This window comes from Podarcis cretensis (assembly GCF_951804945.1).
Source record: "Podarcis cretensis genome assembly, chromosome: 5".
In the NCBI taxonomy this organism is placed as follows: Eukaryota; Metazoa; Chordata; class Lepidosauria; order Squamata; family Lacertidae; genus Podarcis; species Podarcis cretensis.
In genome coordinates this window covers 99,947,357-99,967,229 of record NC_137174.1, presented here as the reverse complement: position 1 = coordinate 99,967,229, position 19,873 = coordinate 99,947,357, and the positions used below count along the sequence as shown (strand labels likewise).

General features: G+C 46.1%; 1 long non-coding RNA gene across 1 annotated transcript; it reads right to left on the bottom strand.

Moving 5' to 3' along the window:
• Window positions 1-7,638: 7,638 nt before the first annotated feature.
• Window positions 7,639-19,204, bottom strand: LOC307217294. The gene is made up of 3 exons (XR_013839538.1): window positions 19,097-19,204; window positions 16,676-16,823; window positions 7,639-7,875 (listed from the first exon to the last, which is right to left on the bottom strand). It is a non-coding gene; the product is annotated as an uncharacterized lncRNA (long non-coding RNA).
• Between the last annotated feature and the right edge of the window lie 669 nt (window positions 19,205-19,873).

The window sequence follows — 19,873 nt, the reverse complement described above, 5'->3', positions numbered from 1 at the left end:
CTTCTACGGACTTTCAAAGATTGGCAGACGTGTGTTCATTCGCTTTCAAATATATTAGAGTATTCACAAGTAGTAATAATAATAATAATAATAATAATAATAATTTATTATTTGTACCCCGCCCATCTGGCTGGGTTTCCCCAGCCACTCTGGGCGGCTTCCACAGAGACCAAAAATACACTAAAATATCACACATTAAAAACTTCCCTGAACAGGGCTGCCTTAAGATGTCTTCTGAATGTCAGGTAGTTGTTTATCGCTTTGACATCTGATGGGAGGGTGTTCCACAGGGCGGGCGCCACTACCGAGAAGGCCCTCTGCCTGGTTCCCTGTAGCTTTGCTTCTCGCAGTGAGGGAACTGCCAGAAGGCCCTCGGCGCTGGACCTCAGCGTCCGGGCAGAACGATGGGGGTGGAGACGCTCCTTCACGTATACTGGACCGAGGCCATTTAGGACTTTAAAGGTCAACACCAACACTTTGAATTGTGCTCAGAAATGTACTGGGAGTTAATGTAGGTCTTTCAGGACCGGTGTTATATGGCCTTGGCGGCCGCTCCCAGTCACCAGTCTAGCTGCTGCATTCTGGATTAGTTTTAGTTTCTGGGTCACCTTCAAAGGTAGCCCCACGTAGAGCGCATTGCAGTAGTCCAAGCAAGGGATAACCAGAGCATGCACCACTCTGGCGAGACAGTCCATGGGCAGGGAGGGTCTCATCCTGTGTACCAGATGGAGCTGATAGACAGCTGCCCTGGACACAGAATAGACCTGCACCTCCATAGACAGCTGTGAGTCCAAAATGACTGCCAGGCTGCGTATCTGGTCCTTCAGGGGCACAGTTACCCCATTCAGGACCAGGGAGTCCTCCACACCAGCCTGCCCCTTGTCCCCCCAAAACAGTACTTCTGTCTTGCCAGGATTCAACCTCAATCCATTAGCCACCATCTATCCTCCAACAACCTCCAGGCACTCACACAGGACCTTCACCGCCTTCACTGGTTCTGATTTGAAAGAGAGGTAGAGCTGGGTATCATCTGCATATTGATGGACACCCAGTGTACATATTTCGTTTTTGGTGTACTAAATCATGTATACTATGCAATAAGAACTGCAGTGCTGTCTAGTAAACTGGTCTTCGTGTTGCCTGTATTGTTTGTTGTGCGAAGTTTGCAACACAGGGGTTTGTTGATCTCCAGGATTTCAGGCAGGGGTTCCTCCCAGCCCTACCTGGAGATGCCATGGGGAGGTGAGATTGACCCCAGGACCTTCTGTAAGCAAGGCAGACGCTTTGCCTCTGAGCCACAGCCCATCCCTTGCAGAACGTTGCCTATTCCCCCTCAAGAAGCAAAACATCTGCTCCGCATGGAATGGAGTTGGAATTTGAGACAGCGAGGATTAGGGTTTGGGGGCGAGAGCTGGTGGGGCTGTTCTTCCATGTCGGCCGAAGGTCAAGGCCCATAAAGATAACGCGGAGAGCCTGTGCCAACGGCTGCGCAGGTTTTTGCCCCAGAGAAGGGCTCTGATCAGCGACTTGCTTTGCCGGAGACAGAGAGAAAAGAGGTGTGTTGGCCATGGCACATCCACCCACAGCCCTCTCCACACACACTGGCTGCTGACTCATAAAATAGCACACCCCTTCGGAGCTTGCCAAGTTCCCGACCCGCCGAGCCACTAACAAGAGTTGGGCAATAAGCATTTGCAAGAGAAGCCGTGGAGTTTTTTCTTTAGGGGACAGGTTGTCTAAACTAGAGAACATGCAAGAAAATTAAGGCATTCTGGGAGATAATCTTCAATGAGCTTAAAAGAATGTTTCAGATATCATTTTTTTAAAAAACAACAACCAGAGGCTTTCCTCCTGGAGATTACAGGCCCAGATACACCCAAAAATATAAGGAAAATATTTCTCTACGCTACGGTGGCTGCGAGAATATTGATAGCCCCTAATTGGAAGGGTGGTACCGGCAAAATTGGATTGGCAAAATAAATTGTTGGAGTACGCTGAATTGGCAAAACTAGCAGAAAAACTGAGAAACCGTACGGAACAAACCTTTATTAGAAAATGGAGTACGTACAAAAATTATCTTAAGGAATATCGTAATAATATGAAGTCTGTGGCAGCTCTAGAATAACTCCTGTGATAGATTGGATGAGTACTAGAAAAGATAATATACATGAGATATAATGAATTAGAAGACTGAAATAAAAGGTGTGATGGGTAAAACAATGTTTAGAGGCATAAGGGGTTGGTGGGAAGTCATTGGAATTTCAAGAATTTAATACAATGTAATAATTACTAAAAAATAATATTTCTTTATTACATATTGAGGCATCTAATCATAAGCCTGCATTTTTATCAAAGCTTATATTTTTGATTAAGGCCTGTATCTTAAAAACAGCTTAAAGATTTTCAAATGTTTATGCCAGGCAGAAGACCAGCTGCCTAAGAACCTTGGCAATGTTTATTCTCCTGGACAAGGGGGCCCCCTGATTTATAGCAGAAAACAATTCTCAAAGTCATAAAAAGGGAATTACAGGCTGAGAGCCAAGGTTACACTGACCCTACATATTACAGAAGATAAAAAAAGAGATAAACATAATTAAGAGTGGGTAAATAGTAAAATGGGACGCAGGTGGCGCTGTGGGTTAAAAGCCTCAGCGCCTAGGGCTTGCCGATCGAAAGGTTGGCGGTTCGAATCCCTGCGGCGGGGTGCGCTCCCGCTGCTCGGTCCCAGCGCCTGCCAACCTAGCAGTTCGAAAGCACCTCCGGGTGCAAGTAGATAAATAGGGACCGCTTACCAGCGGGAAGGTAAACGGCGTTTCCGTGTGCGGCTCTGGCTCGCCAGAGCAGCGATGTCACGCTGGCCACATGACCCGGAAGTGTCTCCGGACAGCGCTGGCCCCTGGCCTCTTAAGTGAGATGGGTGCACAACCCCAGAGTCTGTCAAGACTGGCCCGTACAGGCAGGGGTACCTTTACCTTTACCTTTAAATAGTAAAATAAAACCATGTGCCTCCCATTAAACTTGAGCCGTATTTTCCTAAGGTTGAAAGGTCAAGAGCAGTGAAAAAGGCAACTGGCTTGGCTGGAGAAGATAGGTTTCTTCCTATCTTATTTTGAGGCTGGAAACTGTTCCTTCCTTTTTTACTTTGAGAAGGTTTATTCTTCTAAAAGGCTATCTATGATAATGTATGAAATATATTGGCTTAAATGTAATTATGCAAAGGATTTAGAAACTAAGAAATGTTAAATCCTTATGCTAGATTCTTATTTCATATAGTTGGAAGAGACCACAGGGGCCATCAGCCATCAGCCCAGCCCCCCTGCCAAGCAGGAAACATCATTAGAGCACACATATGGTTGTCAGGCCTTTGTTTAAAGACCTCCAAGAGAAGGAGATCTTTCAATGATGATGTGAACTCAAGATCCTTGACATCTGTTTAAGATAAAAATTTAAGATTAACCATTTGTTTTGGAGGGCAATAGGGCAAGGAGGGCAAGAGGTGAGCTGGTAATTAAGGTTCCTTGTTGAGACACATGTAAGATATATTACTACTTATTTGTCATTTATAGCTAGAAGAATATATAGCTTTTTGTTTCCCATAAAAGGGCAAAAGGAAATGGGTGTATCTTTTGTGATTGGTTCTAGCAAACAGCCAATAGGAATTTCAACCAGGCTGATTGGACAGAGGCAGCCACAGGAGGAGCAAGGGGGCTGGATTAAGGAAATAAGTGCTGGCCATAACGGCAGGAGGCCAGGCCAGAGCTTGGTAACCATATACCACTGTGCCTCTCATTTATTTGTCCGACAAATAAATTATTATTTTAATTTCTCTATTGCTGCGTTGAATATTTCATTCCAGCTAAGCGTTAACCACAAGCAGGGTGCTACAATATAATTTTGTTACATATTTTTCTTTTATAGTTTCAATAAAGCAATTTAAAAGCAAATTAACTGACTAACTAACTAACTAACTAACTAGAAAACATAGGGTGGGTGTGGGTGTTCTTCTAAGTTCAGGAAATTATTATTATTATTATTATTATTATTATTATTATTATTATTATTAAACCCTACCCATCTGACTGGGTTTACCCAGCTACTCTGGGCAGCTTACATCATATATAAAAACACAATAAAACATCAAACATTAAAGATTTCCCTAAACAGGGCTGCCTTCAGATGTCTTCTAAAAGTCAGATAGTTGTTTATCTCCTTGACATCTGATGGGAGGGCGTTCCACAGGGCGGGCGCCACCACCGAGAAGGCCCTCTGCCTGCTTCCCTGTAACCTCACCTCTTGCAGGGAGGAACCGCCAAAAGGCCCTTGGCACTAGACTTCAGTGTCCGGGCTGAACGATGTGGGTGGATACACTCCTTCTGGGCCAAGGCCGTTTAGGACTTTATAGATCAGCACCAACACTTTTGCTCAGAAACGTACTGGCAGTCAGTGTAGAAGACTGAGATGGTCTCTATAGCTCAGTCAGTAAGGCATGAGACCCTTAATCTCAAATTTGTGGGTTTGAGCCCCAGGTTGGGCAAAAGATTCCTGCATTGCAGGGGTTCGGATCATTCAGGGGGGAATTCACACTAAAATGCTGCTGAATTTTCATGAGGGCTTTAATTTTCAAAGCAATGTGGAGAGCTGGACAACCCTGGAAAAATGGTAAATAGAGAGACTCCAATGAAATTCTTCCCAAGGCCCTGCCATTAGGCAGAGTGGGGCAGCTGCTTCAGGCGGCAGATGCTGCAGGGCAGACAGCAAGGGGGAGGCATCTTATATATCACATGGCTTGCCCTAATCTAGCCAGCGTCTCTTGAGCATAACAGAGGATGATGCCCACTATATAGTATTGGCTTTTGTACATGGATTGTGAAGGAGAGAGGGAGAGAGAGAGAGAGAGAGAGAGAGAGAGAGAGAGAGAGAGAGAGAGAGACTGACTCAGGTAGCAAAAGGTCTTGGGCCAGCACTGGACATTATTCTGAAATATTGTTCCAAGGAAACATGTTGTACAGGATTGTGGCATTGGCCTACAATTCTGCCCACAATACACTCCAGGGAACGTCACTGCCAGCCTGCAAACATGCATAAGATCAAGATAGTCATAACAGATATTTATCTGCATGTTCCAGTGTCCTCTTTTGCGTGTTGCATCACCTGTTACTTTATGTCATAACACTTGTAAGCCAACAAACTCCGCTTCTCCCTGTGGTGAAAGCCTGTTGCAGCAACGTCCTCTCTCAGACATATAGGAAACCCGCATCTTTTCTACGGAAGGAGGGGCATCAACAGAACGTATCCGTTCCGGCTGACCTTTGATTTAACTCATGGTAAGCGAGCCTACAGTCCATCACAAATGCCTAGGAGATGCTTGCGGCAAAGAAAGGTCTTTCGAAACCAGGCACAGCCCTTAACGGGTAAATCCGTTTCTCCAGAAACGACCCCTCGCTGTCCCTATTGCTAACGGACTTCATCTCAATCTCCACCTCCCACCCTACAAAGAGAGTTTGGAGGTGAACCCTGGCATGTTTCTCCAGAACAGGAGCTAAGACCCTCTGAGTCTGGTGGAACTGACTTCTAGGTAAACGTGAATCGTATTGCAGTCTTCTTTGCCACCCTCTCAGGCTTGCTAATTAACACACACAATGATTAACTTCTCAGCTGTGAACCATTTCATAACATTTGAGTCCCATCCGATCTTTGCCTTTGTTTATGCAATGGGTTTACTTAGCCCTGCTACAATCCAGCCACCTCCCTTACAACCAGATCCTAATCATGTTTACATAAGCTATTTACCAGGGAGAGCCCCGGTTTTTGTTTTTTAAAAATGTCCCCGTGGCTGTTTGATGCTATTCCCCCCCCCACACACACACCTTTGGGAACTCTGAATTAAAATTCTGTTAGTGAGAGTTGCCAGAGTTTCAGCTGCAGCACCCATCCCACCTTAATTCAGCAGGCAGAGCCCTCTCCGTCCCTTTACCTGCGAAAAACATTTGTATTTAGACAAACCTACCCAGAAGTTTAGAAAGTGAACATGAGTTTTCACCTGTTTGTAGTCTACTGTTATTTTAACTTTTTGAAAGTCTTGAATATCCGTTGTTATTCCTTATTGATAATTTTATTTTTAAAAACTTTTTTCGGAAACCGCTTTGGTTTTTTTTTAAAAAAAAAACAAGAACAACAACAATTGAGCAATGTATAAACTTTATTAAATAAAAAGAGACAGTTGCATGGGGTGGGGGGAAAACCCAGGTAATGCTGGCTTGTACACTCAGGTTGGGAGCCTCAATCACATTGCAGACCTGGATTAAAATTCATGGAGGATACATGAGAGCCAGCAGTGGTGTAGTGGTTAAGAGCGGTGGACTCGTAATCTGGTGAACCGGGTTCGCTTCCCCGCTCCTCCACATGCAGCTGCTGGGTGACCTTGGGCTAGTCACACTTCTCTCAGCCCCATTCACCCCACAGAGTGTTTGTTGTGGGGGAGAAAGGGAAAGGAGATTGTGAGCCACTTTGAGACTCCTTCGGGTAGTGATAAAGCGGGATATCAAATCCAAACTCTTCTTCTTCATCATCTATTTATGGGTTCAGGATGGTGAGATGGAGCTTCCAGGAGCAGAGGCTGTGTACCTGCAAGTACCAGGCACTGGGTGAAACGACGGGGGACTTGTGGGTTTCTCCAAGCCACCTGGGCTGAGCACAGCTGGAATCCAGACACTAGATCAGATGAACCCTTGGCCTGATCCATCAAGGGCAGGGATCTGCTTAGCCTTCGTGCATTATTCAGTCCCCGTTGGATCCAAACGCTCATCATTTCCACCTCGGTGTGAAGTTCCCTTCGCTTCCTCCTCGTTATCTGTGACTTGCAGAGCACCAGAAGAGATGGGCTTGCTCAGACTGTTAGGGCTAACAGACGTCTCCAGCAAGAGTTTAGTCGGCTTAGTCAAGAGAGTGACTCAGATGCTGATGTGAGGAGGGAAAAACAAAGCAAGCCTCCCTCTCTCTCTAGTAAACCAGCAGGAATGCACCTCTGTAATGAAGACATCATCACCTACTTATTCCGTAAGAATGTAAGGAGAGCCTGCTAGATAGGGTCAGTGGCTCATCATCTAGTCCTCCAAGATGTCCACGGGGGAAGTTCAGCCATAGAGTGTCTGAGCTAGAGAATACAGAGCTAAGTGGAGCATTGGTCTGACTCTGTATAAGGCAGCTTCAACGTAGGCATGAGAGCAACAGGACTCTCCCATCCTGCCCTTTCCAGCAACGGGTATATTATGACTGAATATGGTGATTAATAATAATAATAATAATAATAATATTTTTTTATTTATACTCCGCCCATCTGGCTGGGCTTCCCCAGCCACTCTGAGCGGCTTCCAAAAAAATATTAAAATACTGTAATACATCAAACATTAAAAGCTTCCCTAAACAGGGCTGCCTTCAGATGTCTTTTAAAAGTCTGGTAGTTGTTCTTCTCTTTGACATCTGGTGGGAGGGTGTTCCACAGGGCGGGTGCCACTACAGAGAAGGTCCTCTGCCTTGTTCCCTGTAACTTGGCTTCTCGCAGTGAGGGAACTGCCAGAAGGCCCTCGGTGCTGGAGCTCAGGGTCCGGGTAGAAAGATGGGGGTAGAACGGCGGAGGCCGTTTAGAGCTTTAAAGGTCATGGCTCATGGCAGTTAGTAGCTCCTGTTCTCCACAAATTGGTCCAGTCCCCTTTTGAAGCCATTCACATTGTTTGGTGGCCACCACAACATCTTGTGGGAGTGAGTTCCATAGTTTAACTAGTCCCCTCAAAATCCCCTCAAAGCAGCCGGTTCACAGCTCAAAGGTGCTCCTTGAAGAGTTGTCGTTCAGCTTTGACATCAACAGCTACCTGATCGCTTGAAAAAGAACAATTGGAGATAGGACCAGGATTGAACCTGAGGTGTTCTGCATACAACCTGCCTGCTCTCCCGGTGAGTTATGGGCCTTATCCTGAAAGGCACTCCAATGTCAGACACCCTCTTCTGCAAAAAGAGCATCCAAGTCCCATGCAGATCAAATTCTTCAACTGGAATTCATTATGCAACTGAAACTAATCTGTGTGATGTGCTTAGATTTCATCATTGGCTCCAATTACCCTCTTCCTGAATCCTTCTCCGCCTTTTTGGCTCAGCGTTCACGGGACCCTGCTCTGGGCCATGATCTGTGAATCATCCACCAACACTCCTCCCCACACCCAACCCCACTCCCTCCTGCCCTGGCTCACTGAGTCTGCTTCACAGTCTACCACCTCGTTTCTCCAACTTCCCTGCATATCCCCTTGCTCCATGCCCCTCGTTTAGAGCTCTGCGTTCAGACTCTTTCATTTGCTCCCATAACCCAATAAACTAGTCAGCGTCTACTGAATGCAAGGGAATCATAGAATCATAGAATCATAGAGTTGGAAGAGACCACAAGGGCCATCGAGTCCAACCCCCTGCCAAGCAGGAAACACCATCAGAGCACTCCTGACATATGGTTGTCAAGCCTCTGCTTAAAGACCTCCAAAGAAGGAGACTCCACCACACTCCTTGGCAGCAAATTCCACTGTCAAACAGCTCTTACTGTCAGGAAGTTCTTCCTAATGTTTAGGTGGAATCTTCTTTCTTGTAGTTTGGAGCCATTGCTCCGTGTCCGCTTCTCTGGAGCAGCAGAAAACAACCTTTCTCCCTCCTCTATGTGACATCCTTTTATATATTTGAACATGGCTATCATATCACCCCTTAACCTCCTCTTCTCCAGGCTAAACATGCCCAGCTCCCTTAGCCGTTCCTCATAAGAAGATGCACAAGGGTTGGAGAACATGCTCAGAATTCAGGGTGACCCCAGGAGGCCCGCCCAGCATGGGAAAATGAAACTGGAAACCGAAACCTGTCACAGAATCGAGTTTGAAGATACCCCAAGGGTAATCTAATCCAACCCTGACAATATGTATTATTATTATTATTATTATTATTTGGTTTGGGACATGTGCTGGAGGGGGAGTTCCAATCCCTCTTGCATCAATTATGCTATGGAAAAAATCAACAGGACCATGCGCAATACCATGCAGCAAATTGGCGGGTTCTCTATCCCACATCCCAGCATCAGGGTAGATAAGGTTGACCTATTCCAGGAGGATGGAGAGCACCTGACCCCACTGGGTAATGACCTCTGGCTGCACGACTTGCGACAAGTCCTTAGGGACTGGGTAGATGAAATATACTCAGTCGAGAGTGGATTTCATGCTCTTTATTCAGCTCATAGTGGTGAGGAGGAATGAATGTCCCCTCAAAGTATCTGCTTTATATACATTATTTACACAATGGGCTGCACGTGATTGGCTAATTCCGGAATTCTCCTGTAGGCCAATCAGGTTGTGGATTCACTTCCATCTGGAGCTGGATTGGGTGTCTCCTGCAGACCAGTCATACTGCTGCATTCTGAATCCTATTGTTCTAGGACCAATCAGACTGCTGCATTCTGAATCCTATTGTTCTGGGACCAATCAGACTGCTGCATTCTGAATCCTATTGTTCTAGGACCAATCAGACTGCTGCATTCTGAATCCTATTGTTCTAGGACCAATCAGACTGCTGCATTCTGAATCCTATTGTTCTGGGACCAATCAGACTGCTGCATTTTGGATCCTGTTGTTCTAGGACCAATCAGACTGCTGCATTTTGGATCCTATTCAACTCAGTACATAACAGTAGACTACAGGGCTTGATTGGTCCTCAGTTGTGGGACTTGGTGGCGAGGCCCTTAGGGCCTCAGCTGGCGATTTTAGGCCTTGGCAAGGTATCCTTTATTCTAACATCAAGTCGGGGGGTGCATTCATGCTCCCTCCCCATGCGGCGGCCCGTGCAGGGCCCATTAAAGGGCAGAAACCGGGAGTGCCTGGCCCTAGAGCGGTGGCATGTAGGTCAAACTCCCAGGACGAGGTCGGTGGAAGGGCATGCTGTGTAAGTTTGCGCTTTGCATTCCCCTCTCACTGGACCTCATCTGCCGGCATATCCTCAGCCAGACGGGCTGAGAGGGTTACCTGCCAAGGCCTGTGCCAAGTTTCCCACTTCTGAAGCTCAATAAAGTTGTGGCCAATTTGAACCCATACTCTGCTTTCTTGTCTCATCATTTGGGGTAATAGGAGTAGGCACCACAGACAAGGTTTAGCGCATGGGCCCGCAAACTTGTCAGCGTCTACTGAATGCAAGGGGGGCTCAAAGCAAGGAGAAGATGCACAAGGCTTGGGGAACATGCTCATAATTCAGGGTGATCCCAGGAGGCCCACCCAGCATGGGAAAATGAAACTGGAAACCAAAACCTGTCGCAGAATCGTAGAGTTTGAAGATACCCCAAGGGTAATCTAATCTAACCCTGACAATATGTATTATTATTATTATTATTATTATTATTATTATTATTATTATTATTATTTGGTTTTGGACATGAGTTCATTGCTACCTAGAACAACATATTGGGGAGGGGTTGCTTGCAAATATCCACAGGTTGGGCCTTGCAGGTAAGGCAGGCTCACCACTTTGCTATCGTTCCAATGACCCCCCCCCCCAAAAAAAAAATATCCCTCCCTCCGCAGACAGCTCCCAAGGTCTGAATCTGTAGCTAACTGCCCAGCCTTCTGTCAGGTTGTCAATTTTCTGCTCCCCTCTGGAAAGTGGGGCATAAAAATTGCAGCCCATCAGCTGCCAGGGATGAAATATTACTGTGGAATTTTATTTGGATGGGTGGGTGTGCATGTTCAGCCTTACTCAGCACCGCAGAAAGTCCTGTCCTCTGGAAAACTTTAGACCCTGTGTTAGACTAGGACAGGGGTCAGCAACCTTTTTCAGCCGTGGGCCGGTCCACCGTCCCTCAGACCATGTGGTGGGCCAGACTATATTTGTGGGGGGGGGGGGGGATGAACGAATTTGTATGCCCCACAAATAACCCAGAGACGCATTTTAAATTAAAGCACACATTCTGTCAGGAGCTCGTCCTACACACAAATAGGAACCTGGCAGAGACGCATGCCCAACTGGCATGTTCTCTCCCTCCTGGTCGATCGTTTGGGAGCTTCATAAGCTTTCTTCAGCCCGAACATCGCAGTGACCGATGCCAACTGACACGGGCACACTTAGGGATCCGCAGAGTCTTTGCAGCTTGCGTGACAGACCTCAGCAACTCAGCATTTTGGCTAATCTACTTTATTTACATATAAACACACACGGGGCACTGCAAGATGGCTGCCTCTCTCTCTAGCATTAGACAGCAAAGAGAAAAAGAACAAAGGACAATAGTCCCACTTCATGGAACACAGTAACAGAAACATCCTGTCTCTGTCACTTCCCACTCTGTGGAGTCAAAATATGCACCGTCATGTAATAGACAACAATCCCATGACTGCAATCACGGAGTAGGAATTCGAACACATTCTACTTATGTAAAAACCCCAGGCAGGCCCCACAAATAACCCAGGGATGAATTTTAAATAAAAGGACACATTCTACTCATGTAAAAACAAGCTGATTCTCCGACTGTCCATGGGCTGGATTGAGAAGGCGATTGGGCTACATCCGCCCACGGGCCTTAGGTTGCCTAGCCCTGGACTAGAACCTGGGAGAGACTAGGGTTCAGTTCCCCACTTGGCCATGAAGCTCACTGGGGTGTATGGCTGTTAGAGGAGGGTAGCACCTCTGGTGGGGGGGGGGGCAGAGCACTCCTTCTGGGGTAGTTGTCCACCTTTGGTACCCCACCCCTCACTCAACTCTCACCTGTAGCTCCTAGAAGCTGTCAGCATGCGACAATGGCCACACCTAGGGAATGGCTTTGGCTGGCCAGCTAAATCACATGAGGGCACCCAATGGCTCTCAAACCCTCAGTGTGTTGGGGACTTCCCCTGCATGTGAAGATAGACTCCAGAAGATTCAGCGGACAAGACCAAGAGTGAGTCCCATGGTCAAGAAGGCAGTTTCTGCACGTGCCGTAGAGGCAAGTGGGGGGCAGGTGGGGCTTGTCCACCTGAGAAGAGAGCCCATCTAGGAGAAGGAAGACTCTGGTGCTAAGCTTCCACTGCCTTGTGGGATGTCTTCAGGAGAAAAAAAAGGCTAAGGAGTAAACCCTACACAAATCTGGAATGGAGTCCCTAAGGCGGTTGGATGGTGTCTTGTTATGTGGCAAGGTCTATGGAGGTTCAGGTTAGGGTAAGATATGGAGTAATGTTGCATTCCTCCTTCATGGATCACTGCCTTGCCGTGGTGAAGGGGCTTGAATAAGTCAGAGAAGCTATGAGCTATGCCGTGCAGGGCCACCCAAGATGGACAGGTCATAGTGGAGAGTTTTGACCAAACATGATCCACCTGGAGCAGGAACTGGCAAGCCACTGCAGTATCCCTGCCAAGAAAACTCTATGGACAAAAACAACAGGCACATAAAAGTTATGACTCTGGAAGATGAGCCCCTCAGGTCAGAAGGCGTCCAATATGCTACTGAGGACGAGCGGAGGACAAGTACAAGTAGATTCAGAGCTGATGAAGCGGCTGGGCCAAAGCTGAAAGGTCGCTCAGTTGCGGATATGCCTGGAAGCAAAAGGAAAGTCCAATGCTGTAAAGAAAAATATTGTATATGGTGCTGGAGGAGACTCTTGAGAGTCCCATGGACTGCAAGAAGATCAGACCTCTCCATTCTGAAGGAAATCAGCCCTGAGTGCTCACTGGAAGGACAGATCCTGAAGCTGAGGCTCCAAGACTTTGACCACCTCATGAGAAGAGAAGACTCCCTGGAAAAGACCCTGATGTTGGGAAAGATGGAGGGCACAAGGAGAAGGGGACGACAGAGGACGAGATGGTTGGACAGTGTTCTCGAAGCTGCCAGCATGAGTTTGACCAAACTGCGGGAGGCAGTGGAAGACAGGAGTGCCTGGCGTGCTCTGGTCCAGGGGGTCACGAAGAGTCGGACACGACTAAAGGACTAAACAACAACAAATGTTGCGTTCAAAAGGTAATTCAGAGGATTGTTGGGTAGCCATAAAAGGCCTCTACGGTATGTACCATTTCAGGTGGAAACACAGTAAGAACATTAGAAGAGCCAGCTGGATCAGGCCAATGGCCCATCTACTCCAACGTCGTCTTCTCACAGTGGCCGACCCGATGCCCCAATGGGAAACCCGCCATTTTGTTTGTGTTCTGTGATGTCACCCCATCGCCATATCTGATGGACACTGTGATACCATCATGCTCATTATGTGTCCTCCCGCTCCCAGATTGGCTGGAATCACCCATGTGACTGTTACACAGAAGTTTTCACCTTCCTCTCTATTGGCATCCTTTGCCCTCTGTGTTTGGCCACGGACGGCTTCAGAGTCTCGCAATTATTCTTATTATCTAATTATTCTTATTATTATTAGTTAACCCAAGGTGGATTACAGCTAAAACAGAAACAGCTGGAAAAGGTTGGGGGCGGGGAGCAATCATTAAAAAACAGTTTAGCATTAATTTAAGCACACATAAAATGAGATCTATAAGCTCTATTAAAACATAAAGATAATTACAATGAAAATATGACAGCACCAGCTCTTTCCTTAAAAGCAGTCAGTTCCCAGAGGCCTGTTGGAACAAGGATGTCGTCAGTTGCTGGCAAAACGACATCAAGGAGGGAGAGAGGTTAACTTCTCTCAGCAGAAAATGTCTGGGAGCAGCCACCGAGAAGGCTCTGTCCCATGTCACTACCAAGCAGGGCTGTGAGGGAGGTGGAACAGAGAGAAAGGGCTTCCCTGAATATCTCTCAGCCTAGACACTTGCGTATGAGGGAATGTGGTCTTTCTGATAACCCAGACCTAACCCCCCCTTTGTTGTTGTTGTTGTTAATTGAGTTTATATTCCACCCTATACCTGCAGGCCTCAGGGCAGTTTACAGAGTAAAATCAAAATATAAAACCACAAAATCCATAATCAAATTAAAAACAAGAAAAACCGAATAACACACATTCCTGTGAATGTGTTCCCTGATTGTCTACAGCCAGGCAGAAGGAACAGGAATTACAAAAATGGGGGGAACCGATGTCAAAAAACAGCTGCGGCAGATCAAGAAAACAATAGAAGAAAACAGGAGCGGAAGAAAAGCAAATGTTATTTGCAACGTCACCACAAAAGGCGACTTTTTGTCTGAAAATCAAAATGGGAGAACATTTGGTACATACTGGTTTTATCTGATTTATCTTCAAAAGTGCCTAGGAAAGGCGTGGGCTTCTGAAATTTCTCGCAATCCGCTTGCAGTATTTACATATCAATTATATGTGGGGATTCCCATTTAAGTCTGCGGTTTTTTTGTTGGGGGGGGGGAGCCAAGAGAAGGCTCTGCAGTTTTCTGAGCTCTTGAAAAGGGATGAGTGTTTATGGAAATAATCTTGAACAGCAGATAAGAGCGCTGTTTCTCGACTGTGTGTGATTTCCATTCCACCAGAACTGTGGTGGTTTATTAGACAGATGAGAAAGTACAGTTATGCTGGCTTTGACTATGGCTTGAGTTGCACGGCTGAGATCACGGCCTCTCGTCTAAATTCATTGCAATCAGATTGGTACAGTTGGTGCAGAAATGTGTCCTGTGCGTCAGGTTTTTGCTGATGCTGATCTAAACCGACTTTCTCTATTAACCCTCCTCCCAAAATAATAATGGAAACATAGAAGAATACATTGTTATTATCTGTGGAACGCCCTCCCATCCGATGTCAAGGAAATAGACAACCATCTGATTTTCAGAAGACATCTCAAGGCAGCCCTGCATAGGGAAGTTGTCATGTGTGATGTTTCACTGTGGTTTTGCAATTTTGGGGAAGATGAATGGTCTATCTATCTAGATCAATGGTTCTCAACCTGTGGGTCCCCAGATGTTGTTGGACTGCAACTCCCATCATCCCTGAGCTCTGGCCTTGCTAGCTAGGGTTGATGGGAGTTGTAGTTCAACAACATCTGGGGACCCACAGGTTGAGAAAGGCTGATCTAGATACTTGGACAATAGGAATAACTTTTTGATGGTAAGAGCTGTTCAGCAGCGGAATCAACTCCCTTGAGAGGTGGTGGACTCTCATCCCTTGGAAGTTTTTAAGCAGAAGTTGGGTGGTCATCTGCCAAGGATTCTTCAGCTGGGATTCCTGCATTGCAGGAGGTCGACTAGATTACCCTTGGCAATCCCTTCTGCTCTACAGTTATAGGATTCTATCTCTTGTCTACTGAAGCCTTCCACAAGAACAAAAGTCTAGCAGGAGCAGCCCAATCGCCCATTAAGTCCAGTTGCATGACAAGACACCCGAGCCATAATAATAATAATAATAACAATAATAATAATATCCCGCCCATCTGGCTGGGTCCCCCCAGCCACTCTGGGCACCTTCCAACAAAGTATTAAAATACAGTGGTCTGTTAAACATTAAAAACTTCCCTAAACAGGGCTGCCTTCAGATGTCTTCTAAAAGTCTGGTAGTTGTTTTTCTCTTTGACATCTGATGGGAGGGTGTTCCACAGGGTGGGTGCCACTACTGAGAAGGCCCTCTGCTTGGTTCCCTGTAACTTGGCTTCTCGAAGTGAGGGAACCGCCAGAAGGCCCTCGGAGCTGGACCTCAGTATCCGGGCAGATTGATGGGGGTGGAGACGCTCCTTCAGTTCTACTGGACCACAAAGTTCCCAGGAGAACAATAAAGAACTGCGTCCCATTGGCCAAATCCACCCAGCTACGAGGGACCTACCAATCGGGTATTGTAGCTAACCAATCGTACCCGCCCACAACACAGGGTGTCGGTTTCCAGGTCTCACCGCACTACGTGCCCTCTTCAAGGGAAGACCCGATTTGCCAAAGTTGCGCCATACTTGTCATTCACAACAGCGGCGCTTGTCAGACTCAATGGCGGCGCTTGTCATTCACAACAAGAGACAAGGCGTAAGCGTGGTGCCTGACACAAGCATAATAAAAGTTAATTTGGGGGCTAAACTAAATTTGGGGACGCTGGGGAAATCTTTGCACCCCAGCGGCATATATGCTAAAGACAGGGCTGGGTTCTACAAAAAAAGCGCACTGCTGGGGGTCGGACTAGGTGACCCTTAGGATCCTTTCCAATTCTACATTTCTATGATTTTATGAGAAAGAAGACAACATAAGAATCTACAAAACGTTTACAAAATGTGGTCCGCTTTTATTTCATCTGTAGCAAAAGAAGAACATGCTTCGAAACCAAACCGAGACTCACGGGAACGACGCTTTCTAAATTACTAGCTCTTGAGTTAATGTTTTATTTTATTATTGCTATTACAGCTGGACGTATCTGGGGTTGTTACGGGTGGGGAGCTGTAACTGATTGCATGTTTGTTCCTATATTGAAAATTAATGAAAATGAAAAATCCCCCTCTGGCATAAAATCAGTTTGGTCTCATATTAAGGCCAACGAGTTCAGAACCTCACCTCTGGCCTTAACTCGCATCTATTCTGGGCGTCGGAGAATGATGCCATTGCAACGAGGTCATCCCGAACGAAAGCTAACTCAGTGTTCTCAAAAGCACAGGGTCACATCAGTCAGTCTGGCCAATCAGGAAGCCAGGCCAGGGGCTCTGCCTTCCGGCGATGACTAATGAGGCGGCTGGAACCTCCTATGGAATCCAGCCCAGAGAACGTCTCCCCTTCCCTAGGGTCATTTACCTTCTCCAGTGGCTCCTCAACGTTCCTGAGGATCATTCCATGCTTGATCACGGCGTCCAAGAAATCAGAGAAGGGAAACTCCAGAAGTTGCCCCATCAGGGCTGGCTAGAAAGGTTTCCCATAGAACCTGAAGCATACTGCCCAGTGGCTGCAAAAAAAAAAAAAAAAAAAAAAAAGCATTTATTAGTTTTGTTTATTTATTCCCCTCCCCCATTCTTATTTCTGGATTTGCTTCTAATTGTGAAATGCCTTAGGACAGGGGAAACTGCACTGATGGTTGCTGGACAGCTTTGAGATTTGCCCTGGAATTTAGCATCTTGTAAGATGGCAGGCTGCCTGAACAGCATCACTCCGCGCTGCAACATTTTGTCCCAGCTCTTGCTCGTCTTTCAAATACCGTTCTAGTGGTCTTCACATCTTCTTGTGGCAATGCAGACAGAGACTTGCAATCTCGATCACACGCAGTCTGTAGTCCGCTGGCAGTAGGAGTACAATATGGGCATGTCTTTAAGTTAACATCTTACATTAAAAACCCGACAGTACCAAACTATCGAAGGCTTTTCACCAAAGCCAGACTCAACGTCTTTCCTTCTGCAGTGTTGGATGCTAGGTTGAGAGGAGTTCCCTACCAGGACAGACTTTGCTCGTGTGCTCAAGACATCGATTCCATAAAACACATTTTGTTGCACTGTGTAAAATATGAGCAAGCCAGAGCTGAACTGATATTACCCTTGCTGGTACCTTTCCCGGGAAAATCAGAGGCTCACTATGTCAGGTTCCTATTGGAAGACCGGACAAATGCTAGAACATTAGCAGTGGCAAAGTTTTTAGCAGTGGTTGCAAGAACCAATGATCCCTATATTCTGAACAAAATGCTTGTTTAACCTGGAGGTAGGCTGTATGAATTGTGTATTGCTTTGTAACAATTTGTTGGGTCTCTGGACCGTAATAAAGACTGATGATGATGATGATGATGTGGCAATGAGTTCTCCTATTGTGCATTGTGCAAAGGGCAGGAATAAAAATGTAACAGTCATGCAAATAATTGTTTCCCCTTTCTGGAGATTTATTACCGGTATATATTCATTTTCTTTCTTTCTTTCTTTCTTTCTTTCTTTCTTTCTTTCTTTCTTTCTTTCTTTCTTTCTTTCTCTCTTTCTTTCTTTCGCTTCTCTCTGTCCTTTGATCCCCTGGGAGCACTGTTCATCTGTTTCCTGTACAGATACACTTCGGCAGTTTTTGGATGGGGAAAATCTAAACAATACTCATAAGTGAGATCAAAAAGTTTTCTAGAACACCCAAGCATATTGTAAGCTGCCCTACACTGAATCAGATTGTTGGTCTTAGTATTAGTATTAGCTTAATATTATTTATCCTTAACTGGCAGCAGTTTCTCTCCTAACACTAGAACTTGCGGACATCCAATGAATCTGAAGTCTGGAAGATCCAGGACAGATTAAAGGAAAGACTTCTTCACGCAGCGCAGAGTTAAACTATGGAACTCCCTGCCACAGGAGGCAGTGATGGACACCAAGCCTTTAAAAGAAGATTGGACAAATTCATGGAGGAGGAGAGGCTATTGATGGCTACTGGCTAGGATGGCTGTGCTTCCACCTCAGTATTCCCAGGGAGCCAGATCTTGAAAACGTGATGCCAACTGTTTGTCATGTCCAGAACATCAGCAAACTGGTTTTTGGAAGCACCGCTACCTGCAACTTTGATGAGAAAATAGTGTTGGATCAGGCCAATGGCCTACCTAGTTCAGCATCCTTTATTCACAGTGGCCAACCAGATATCATGGGGAACCCACAAGCAAGGTTCAAGTAGGGGGGGGGAGCAAGTTTCAAGTAATAATAATAATTATCATTATTATTATTTGTACCTCACCCTCCCCGGCCAGAGCCGGGCTCAGGGAGGCTAAGACCAATAAAATCACAGTAAAAACATCATAGGGGGGAAAGAGAGGGGGGACCAATTTAAAATGCAATTTAAAATGCAGTCTCATTTTAAAGTAGCTGATAAATCAAGACCATAAGGAGAGGGAAACATAAAGGTCAGACTGAGTCCAAACCAAAGGCCAGGCGGAACAGCTCCGTCTTGCAGGCTCTGTGGAAAAATGTCAAGTCCCGCAGGGCCCTGGTCTCTTGTGACAGAGCGTTCCACCACGTCAGGGCCAGTGCTGAAAAGGCCCTGGCCCTGGTTGAGACCAATCTAACCTCCTTGAGGCTCAGGACCTCCAAAGTGTTGTTATTTGTGGACCTTAAGGTCCTCCGCGGGGCATACCAGGACAAGAACGACTCTGGCCTCCTGTGGTTTCCAGCAACTGGTTACACCGCAATAAGTGTTTGTTGTTCTAGGAGTGTACACAGTAAAAGGGAAAGGGGAAAAAAAACCTTTATTTCTGTACATAAAGCTACCAACTGTTTTTATCCCATCCCTTTTCCAAGTTGCTCAGGGTGGCAAACATGGTTTCCCTCCCCAGCTCTCTCTGCACAAGCCTGCAAGGATGGCTAGGCTGCAAAATGGTGATAGAATCATAGAATCATAGAATCATAGAGTTGGAAGAGACCACAAGGGCCATCGAGTCCAACCCCCTGCCAAGCAGGAAACAGGTTCAAGAGTTTTCCCAAATACGACGACAGCAGTGTGACTACTACTGGCCCAGAGATGGAAAGACGATAAAGTTCCAGCCAGAGACGAATGGATGATGGAATGCGCCGAAATGGTGAAATTGACCTGGAAAATCAGAAACCAAGAAGAGAAGAACTTTAAGAAGAAATGGGGAAAGCTTACAACATACCGTATTTTTTCGTCTATAAGACCCCACAGTGTATTTGGAGGGACTCCAAATTAAGAAAACACTCCTCAGCACTACCCATGTATAAGACGAGCCCCAATTTTAAACCTAATTTTTGGGTTAAAAAAACCCTAGTCTTATACACGGAAAAATACGGTACTTAGGAGAACACTGCAAACAACTAAAAACTTTGGAAGGATTTGAGTAATGCTTGTACAGTGGTACCTCAAGTTAAGTACTTAATTCGTTCCGGAGGTCCGTTATTAACCTGAAACTGTTCTTAACCTGAAGCACCACTTTAGCTAATGGGGCCTCTTGCTGCTGCCACGCTGCCGGAGCATGATTTCTGTTCTCATCCTGAAGCAAAGTTCTTAACCTGAAGCACTATTTCTGGGTTAGCG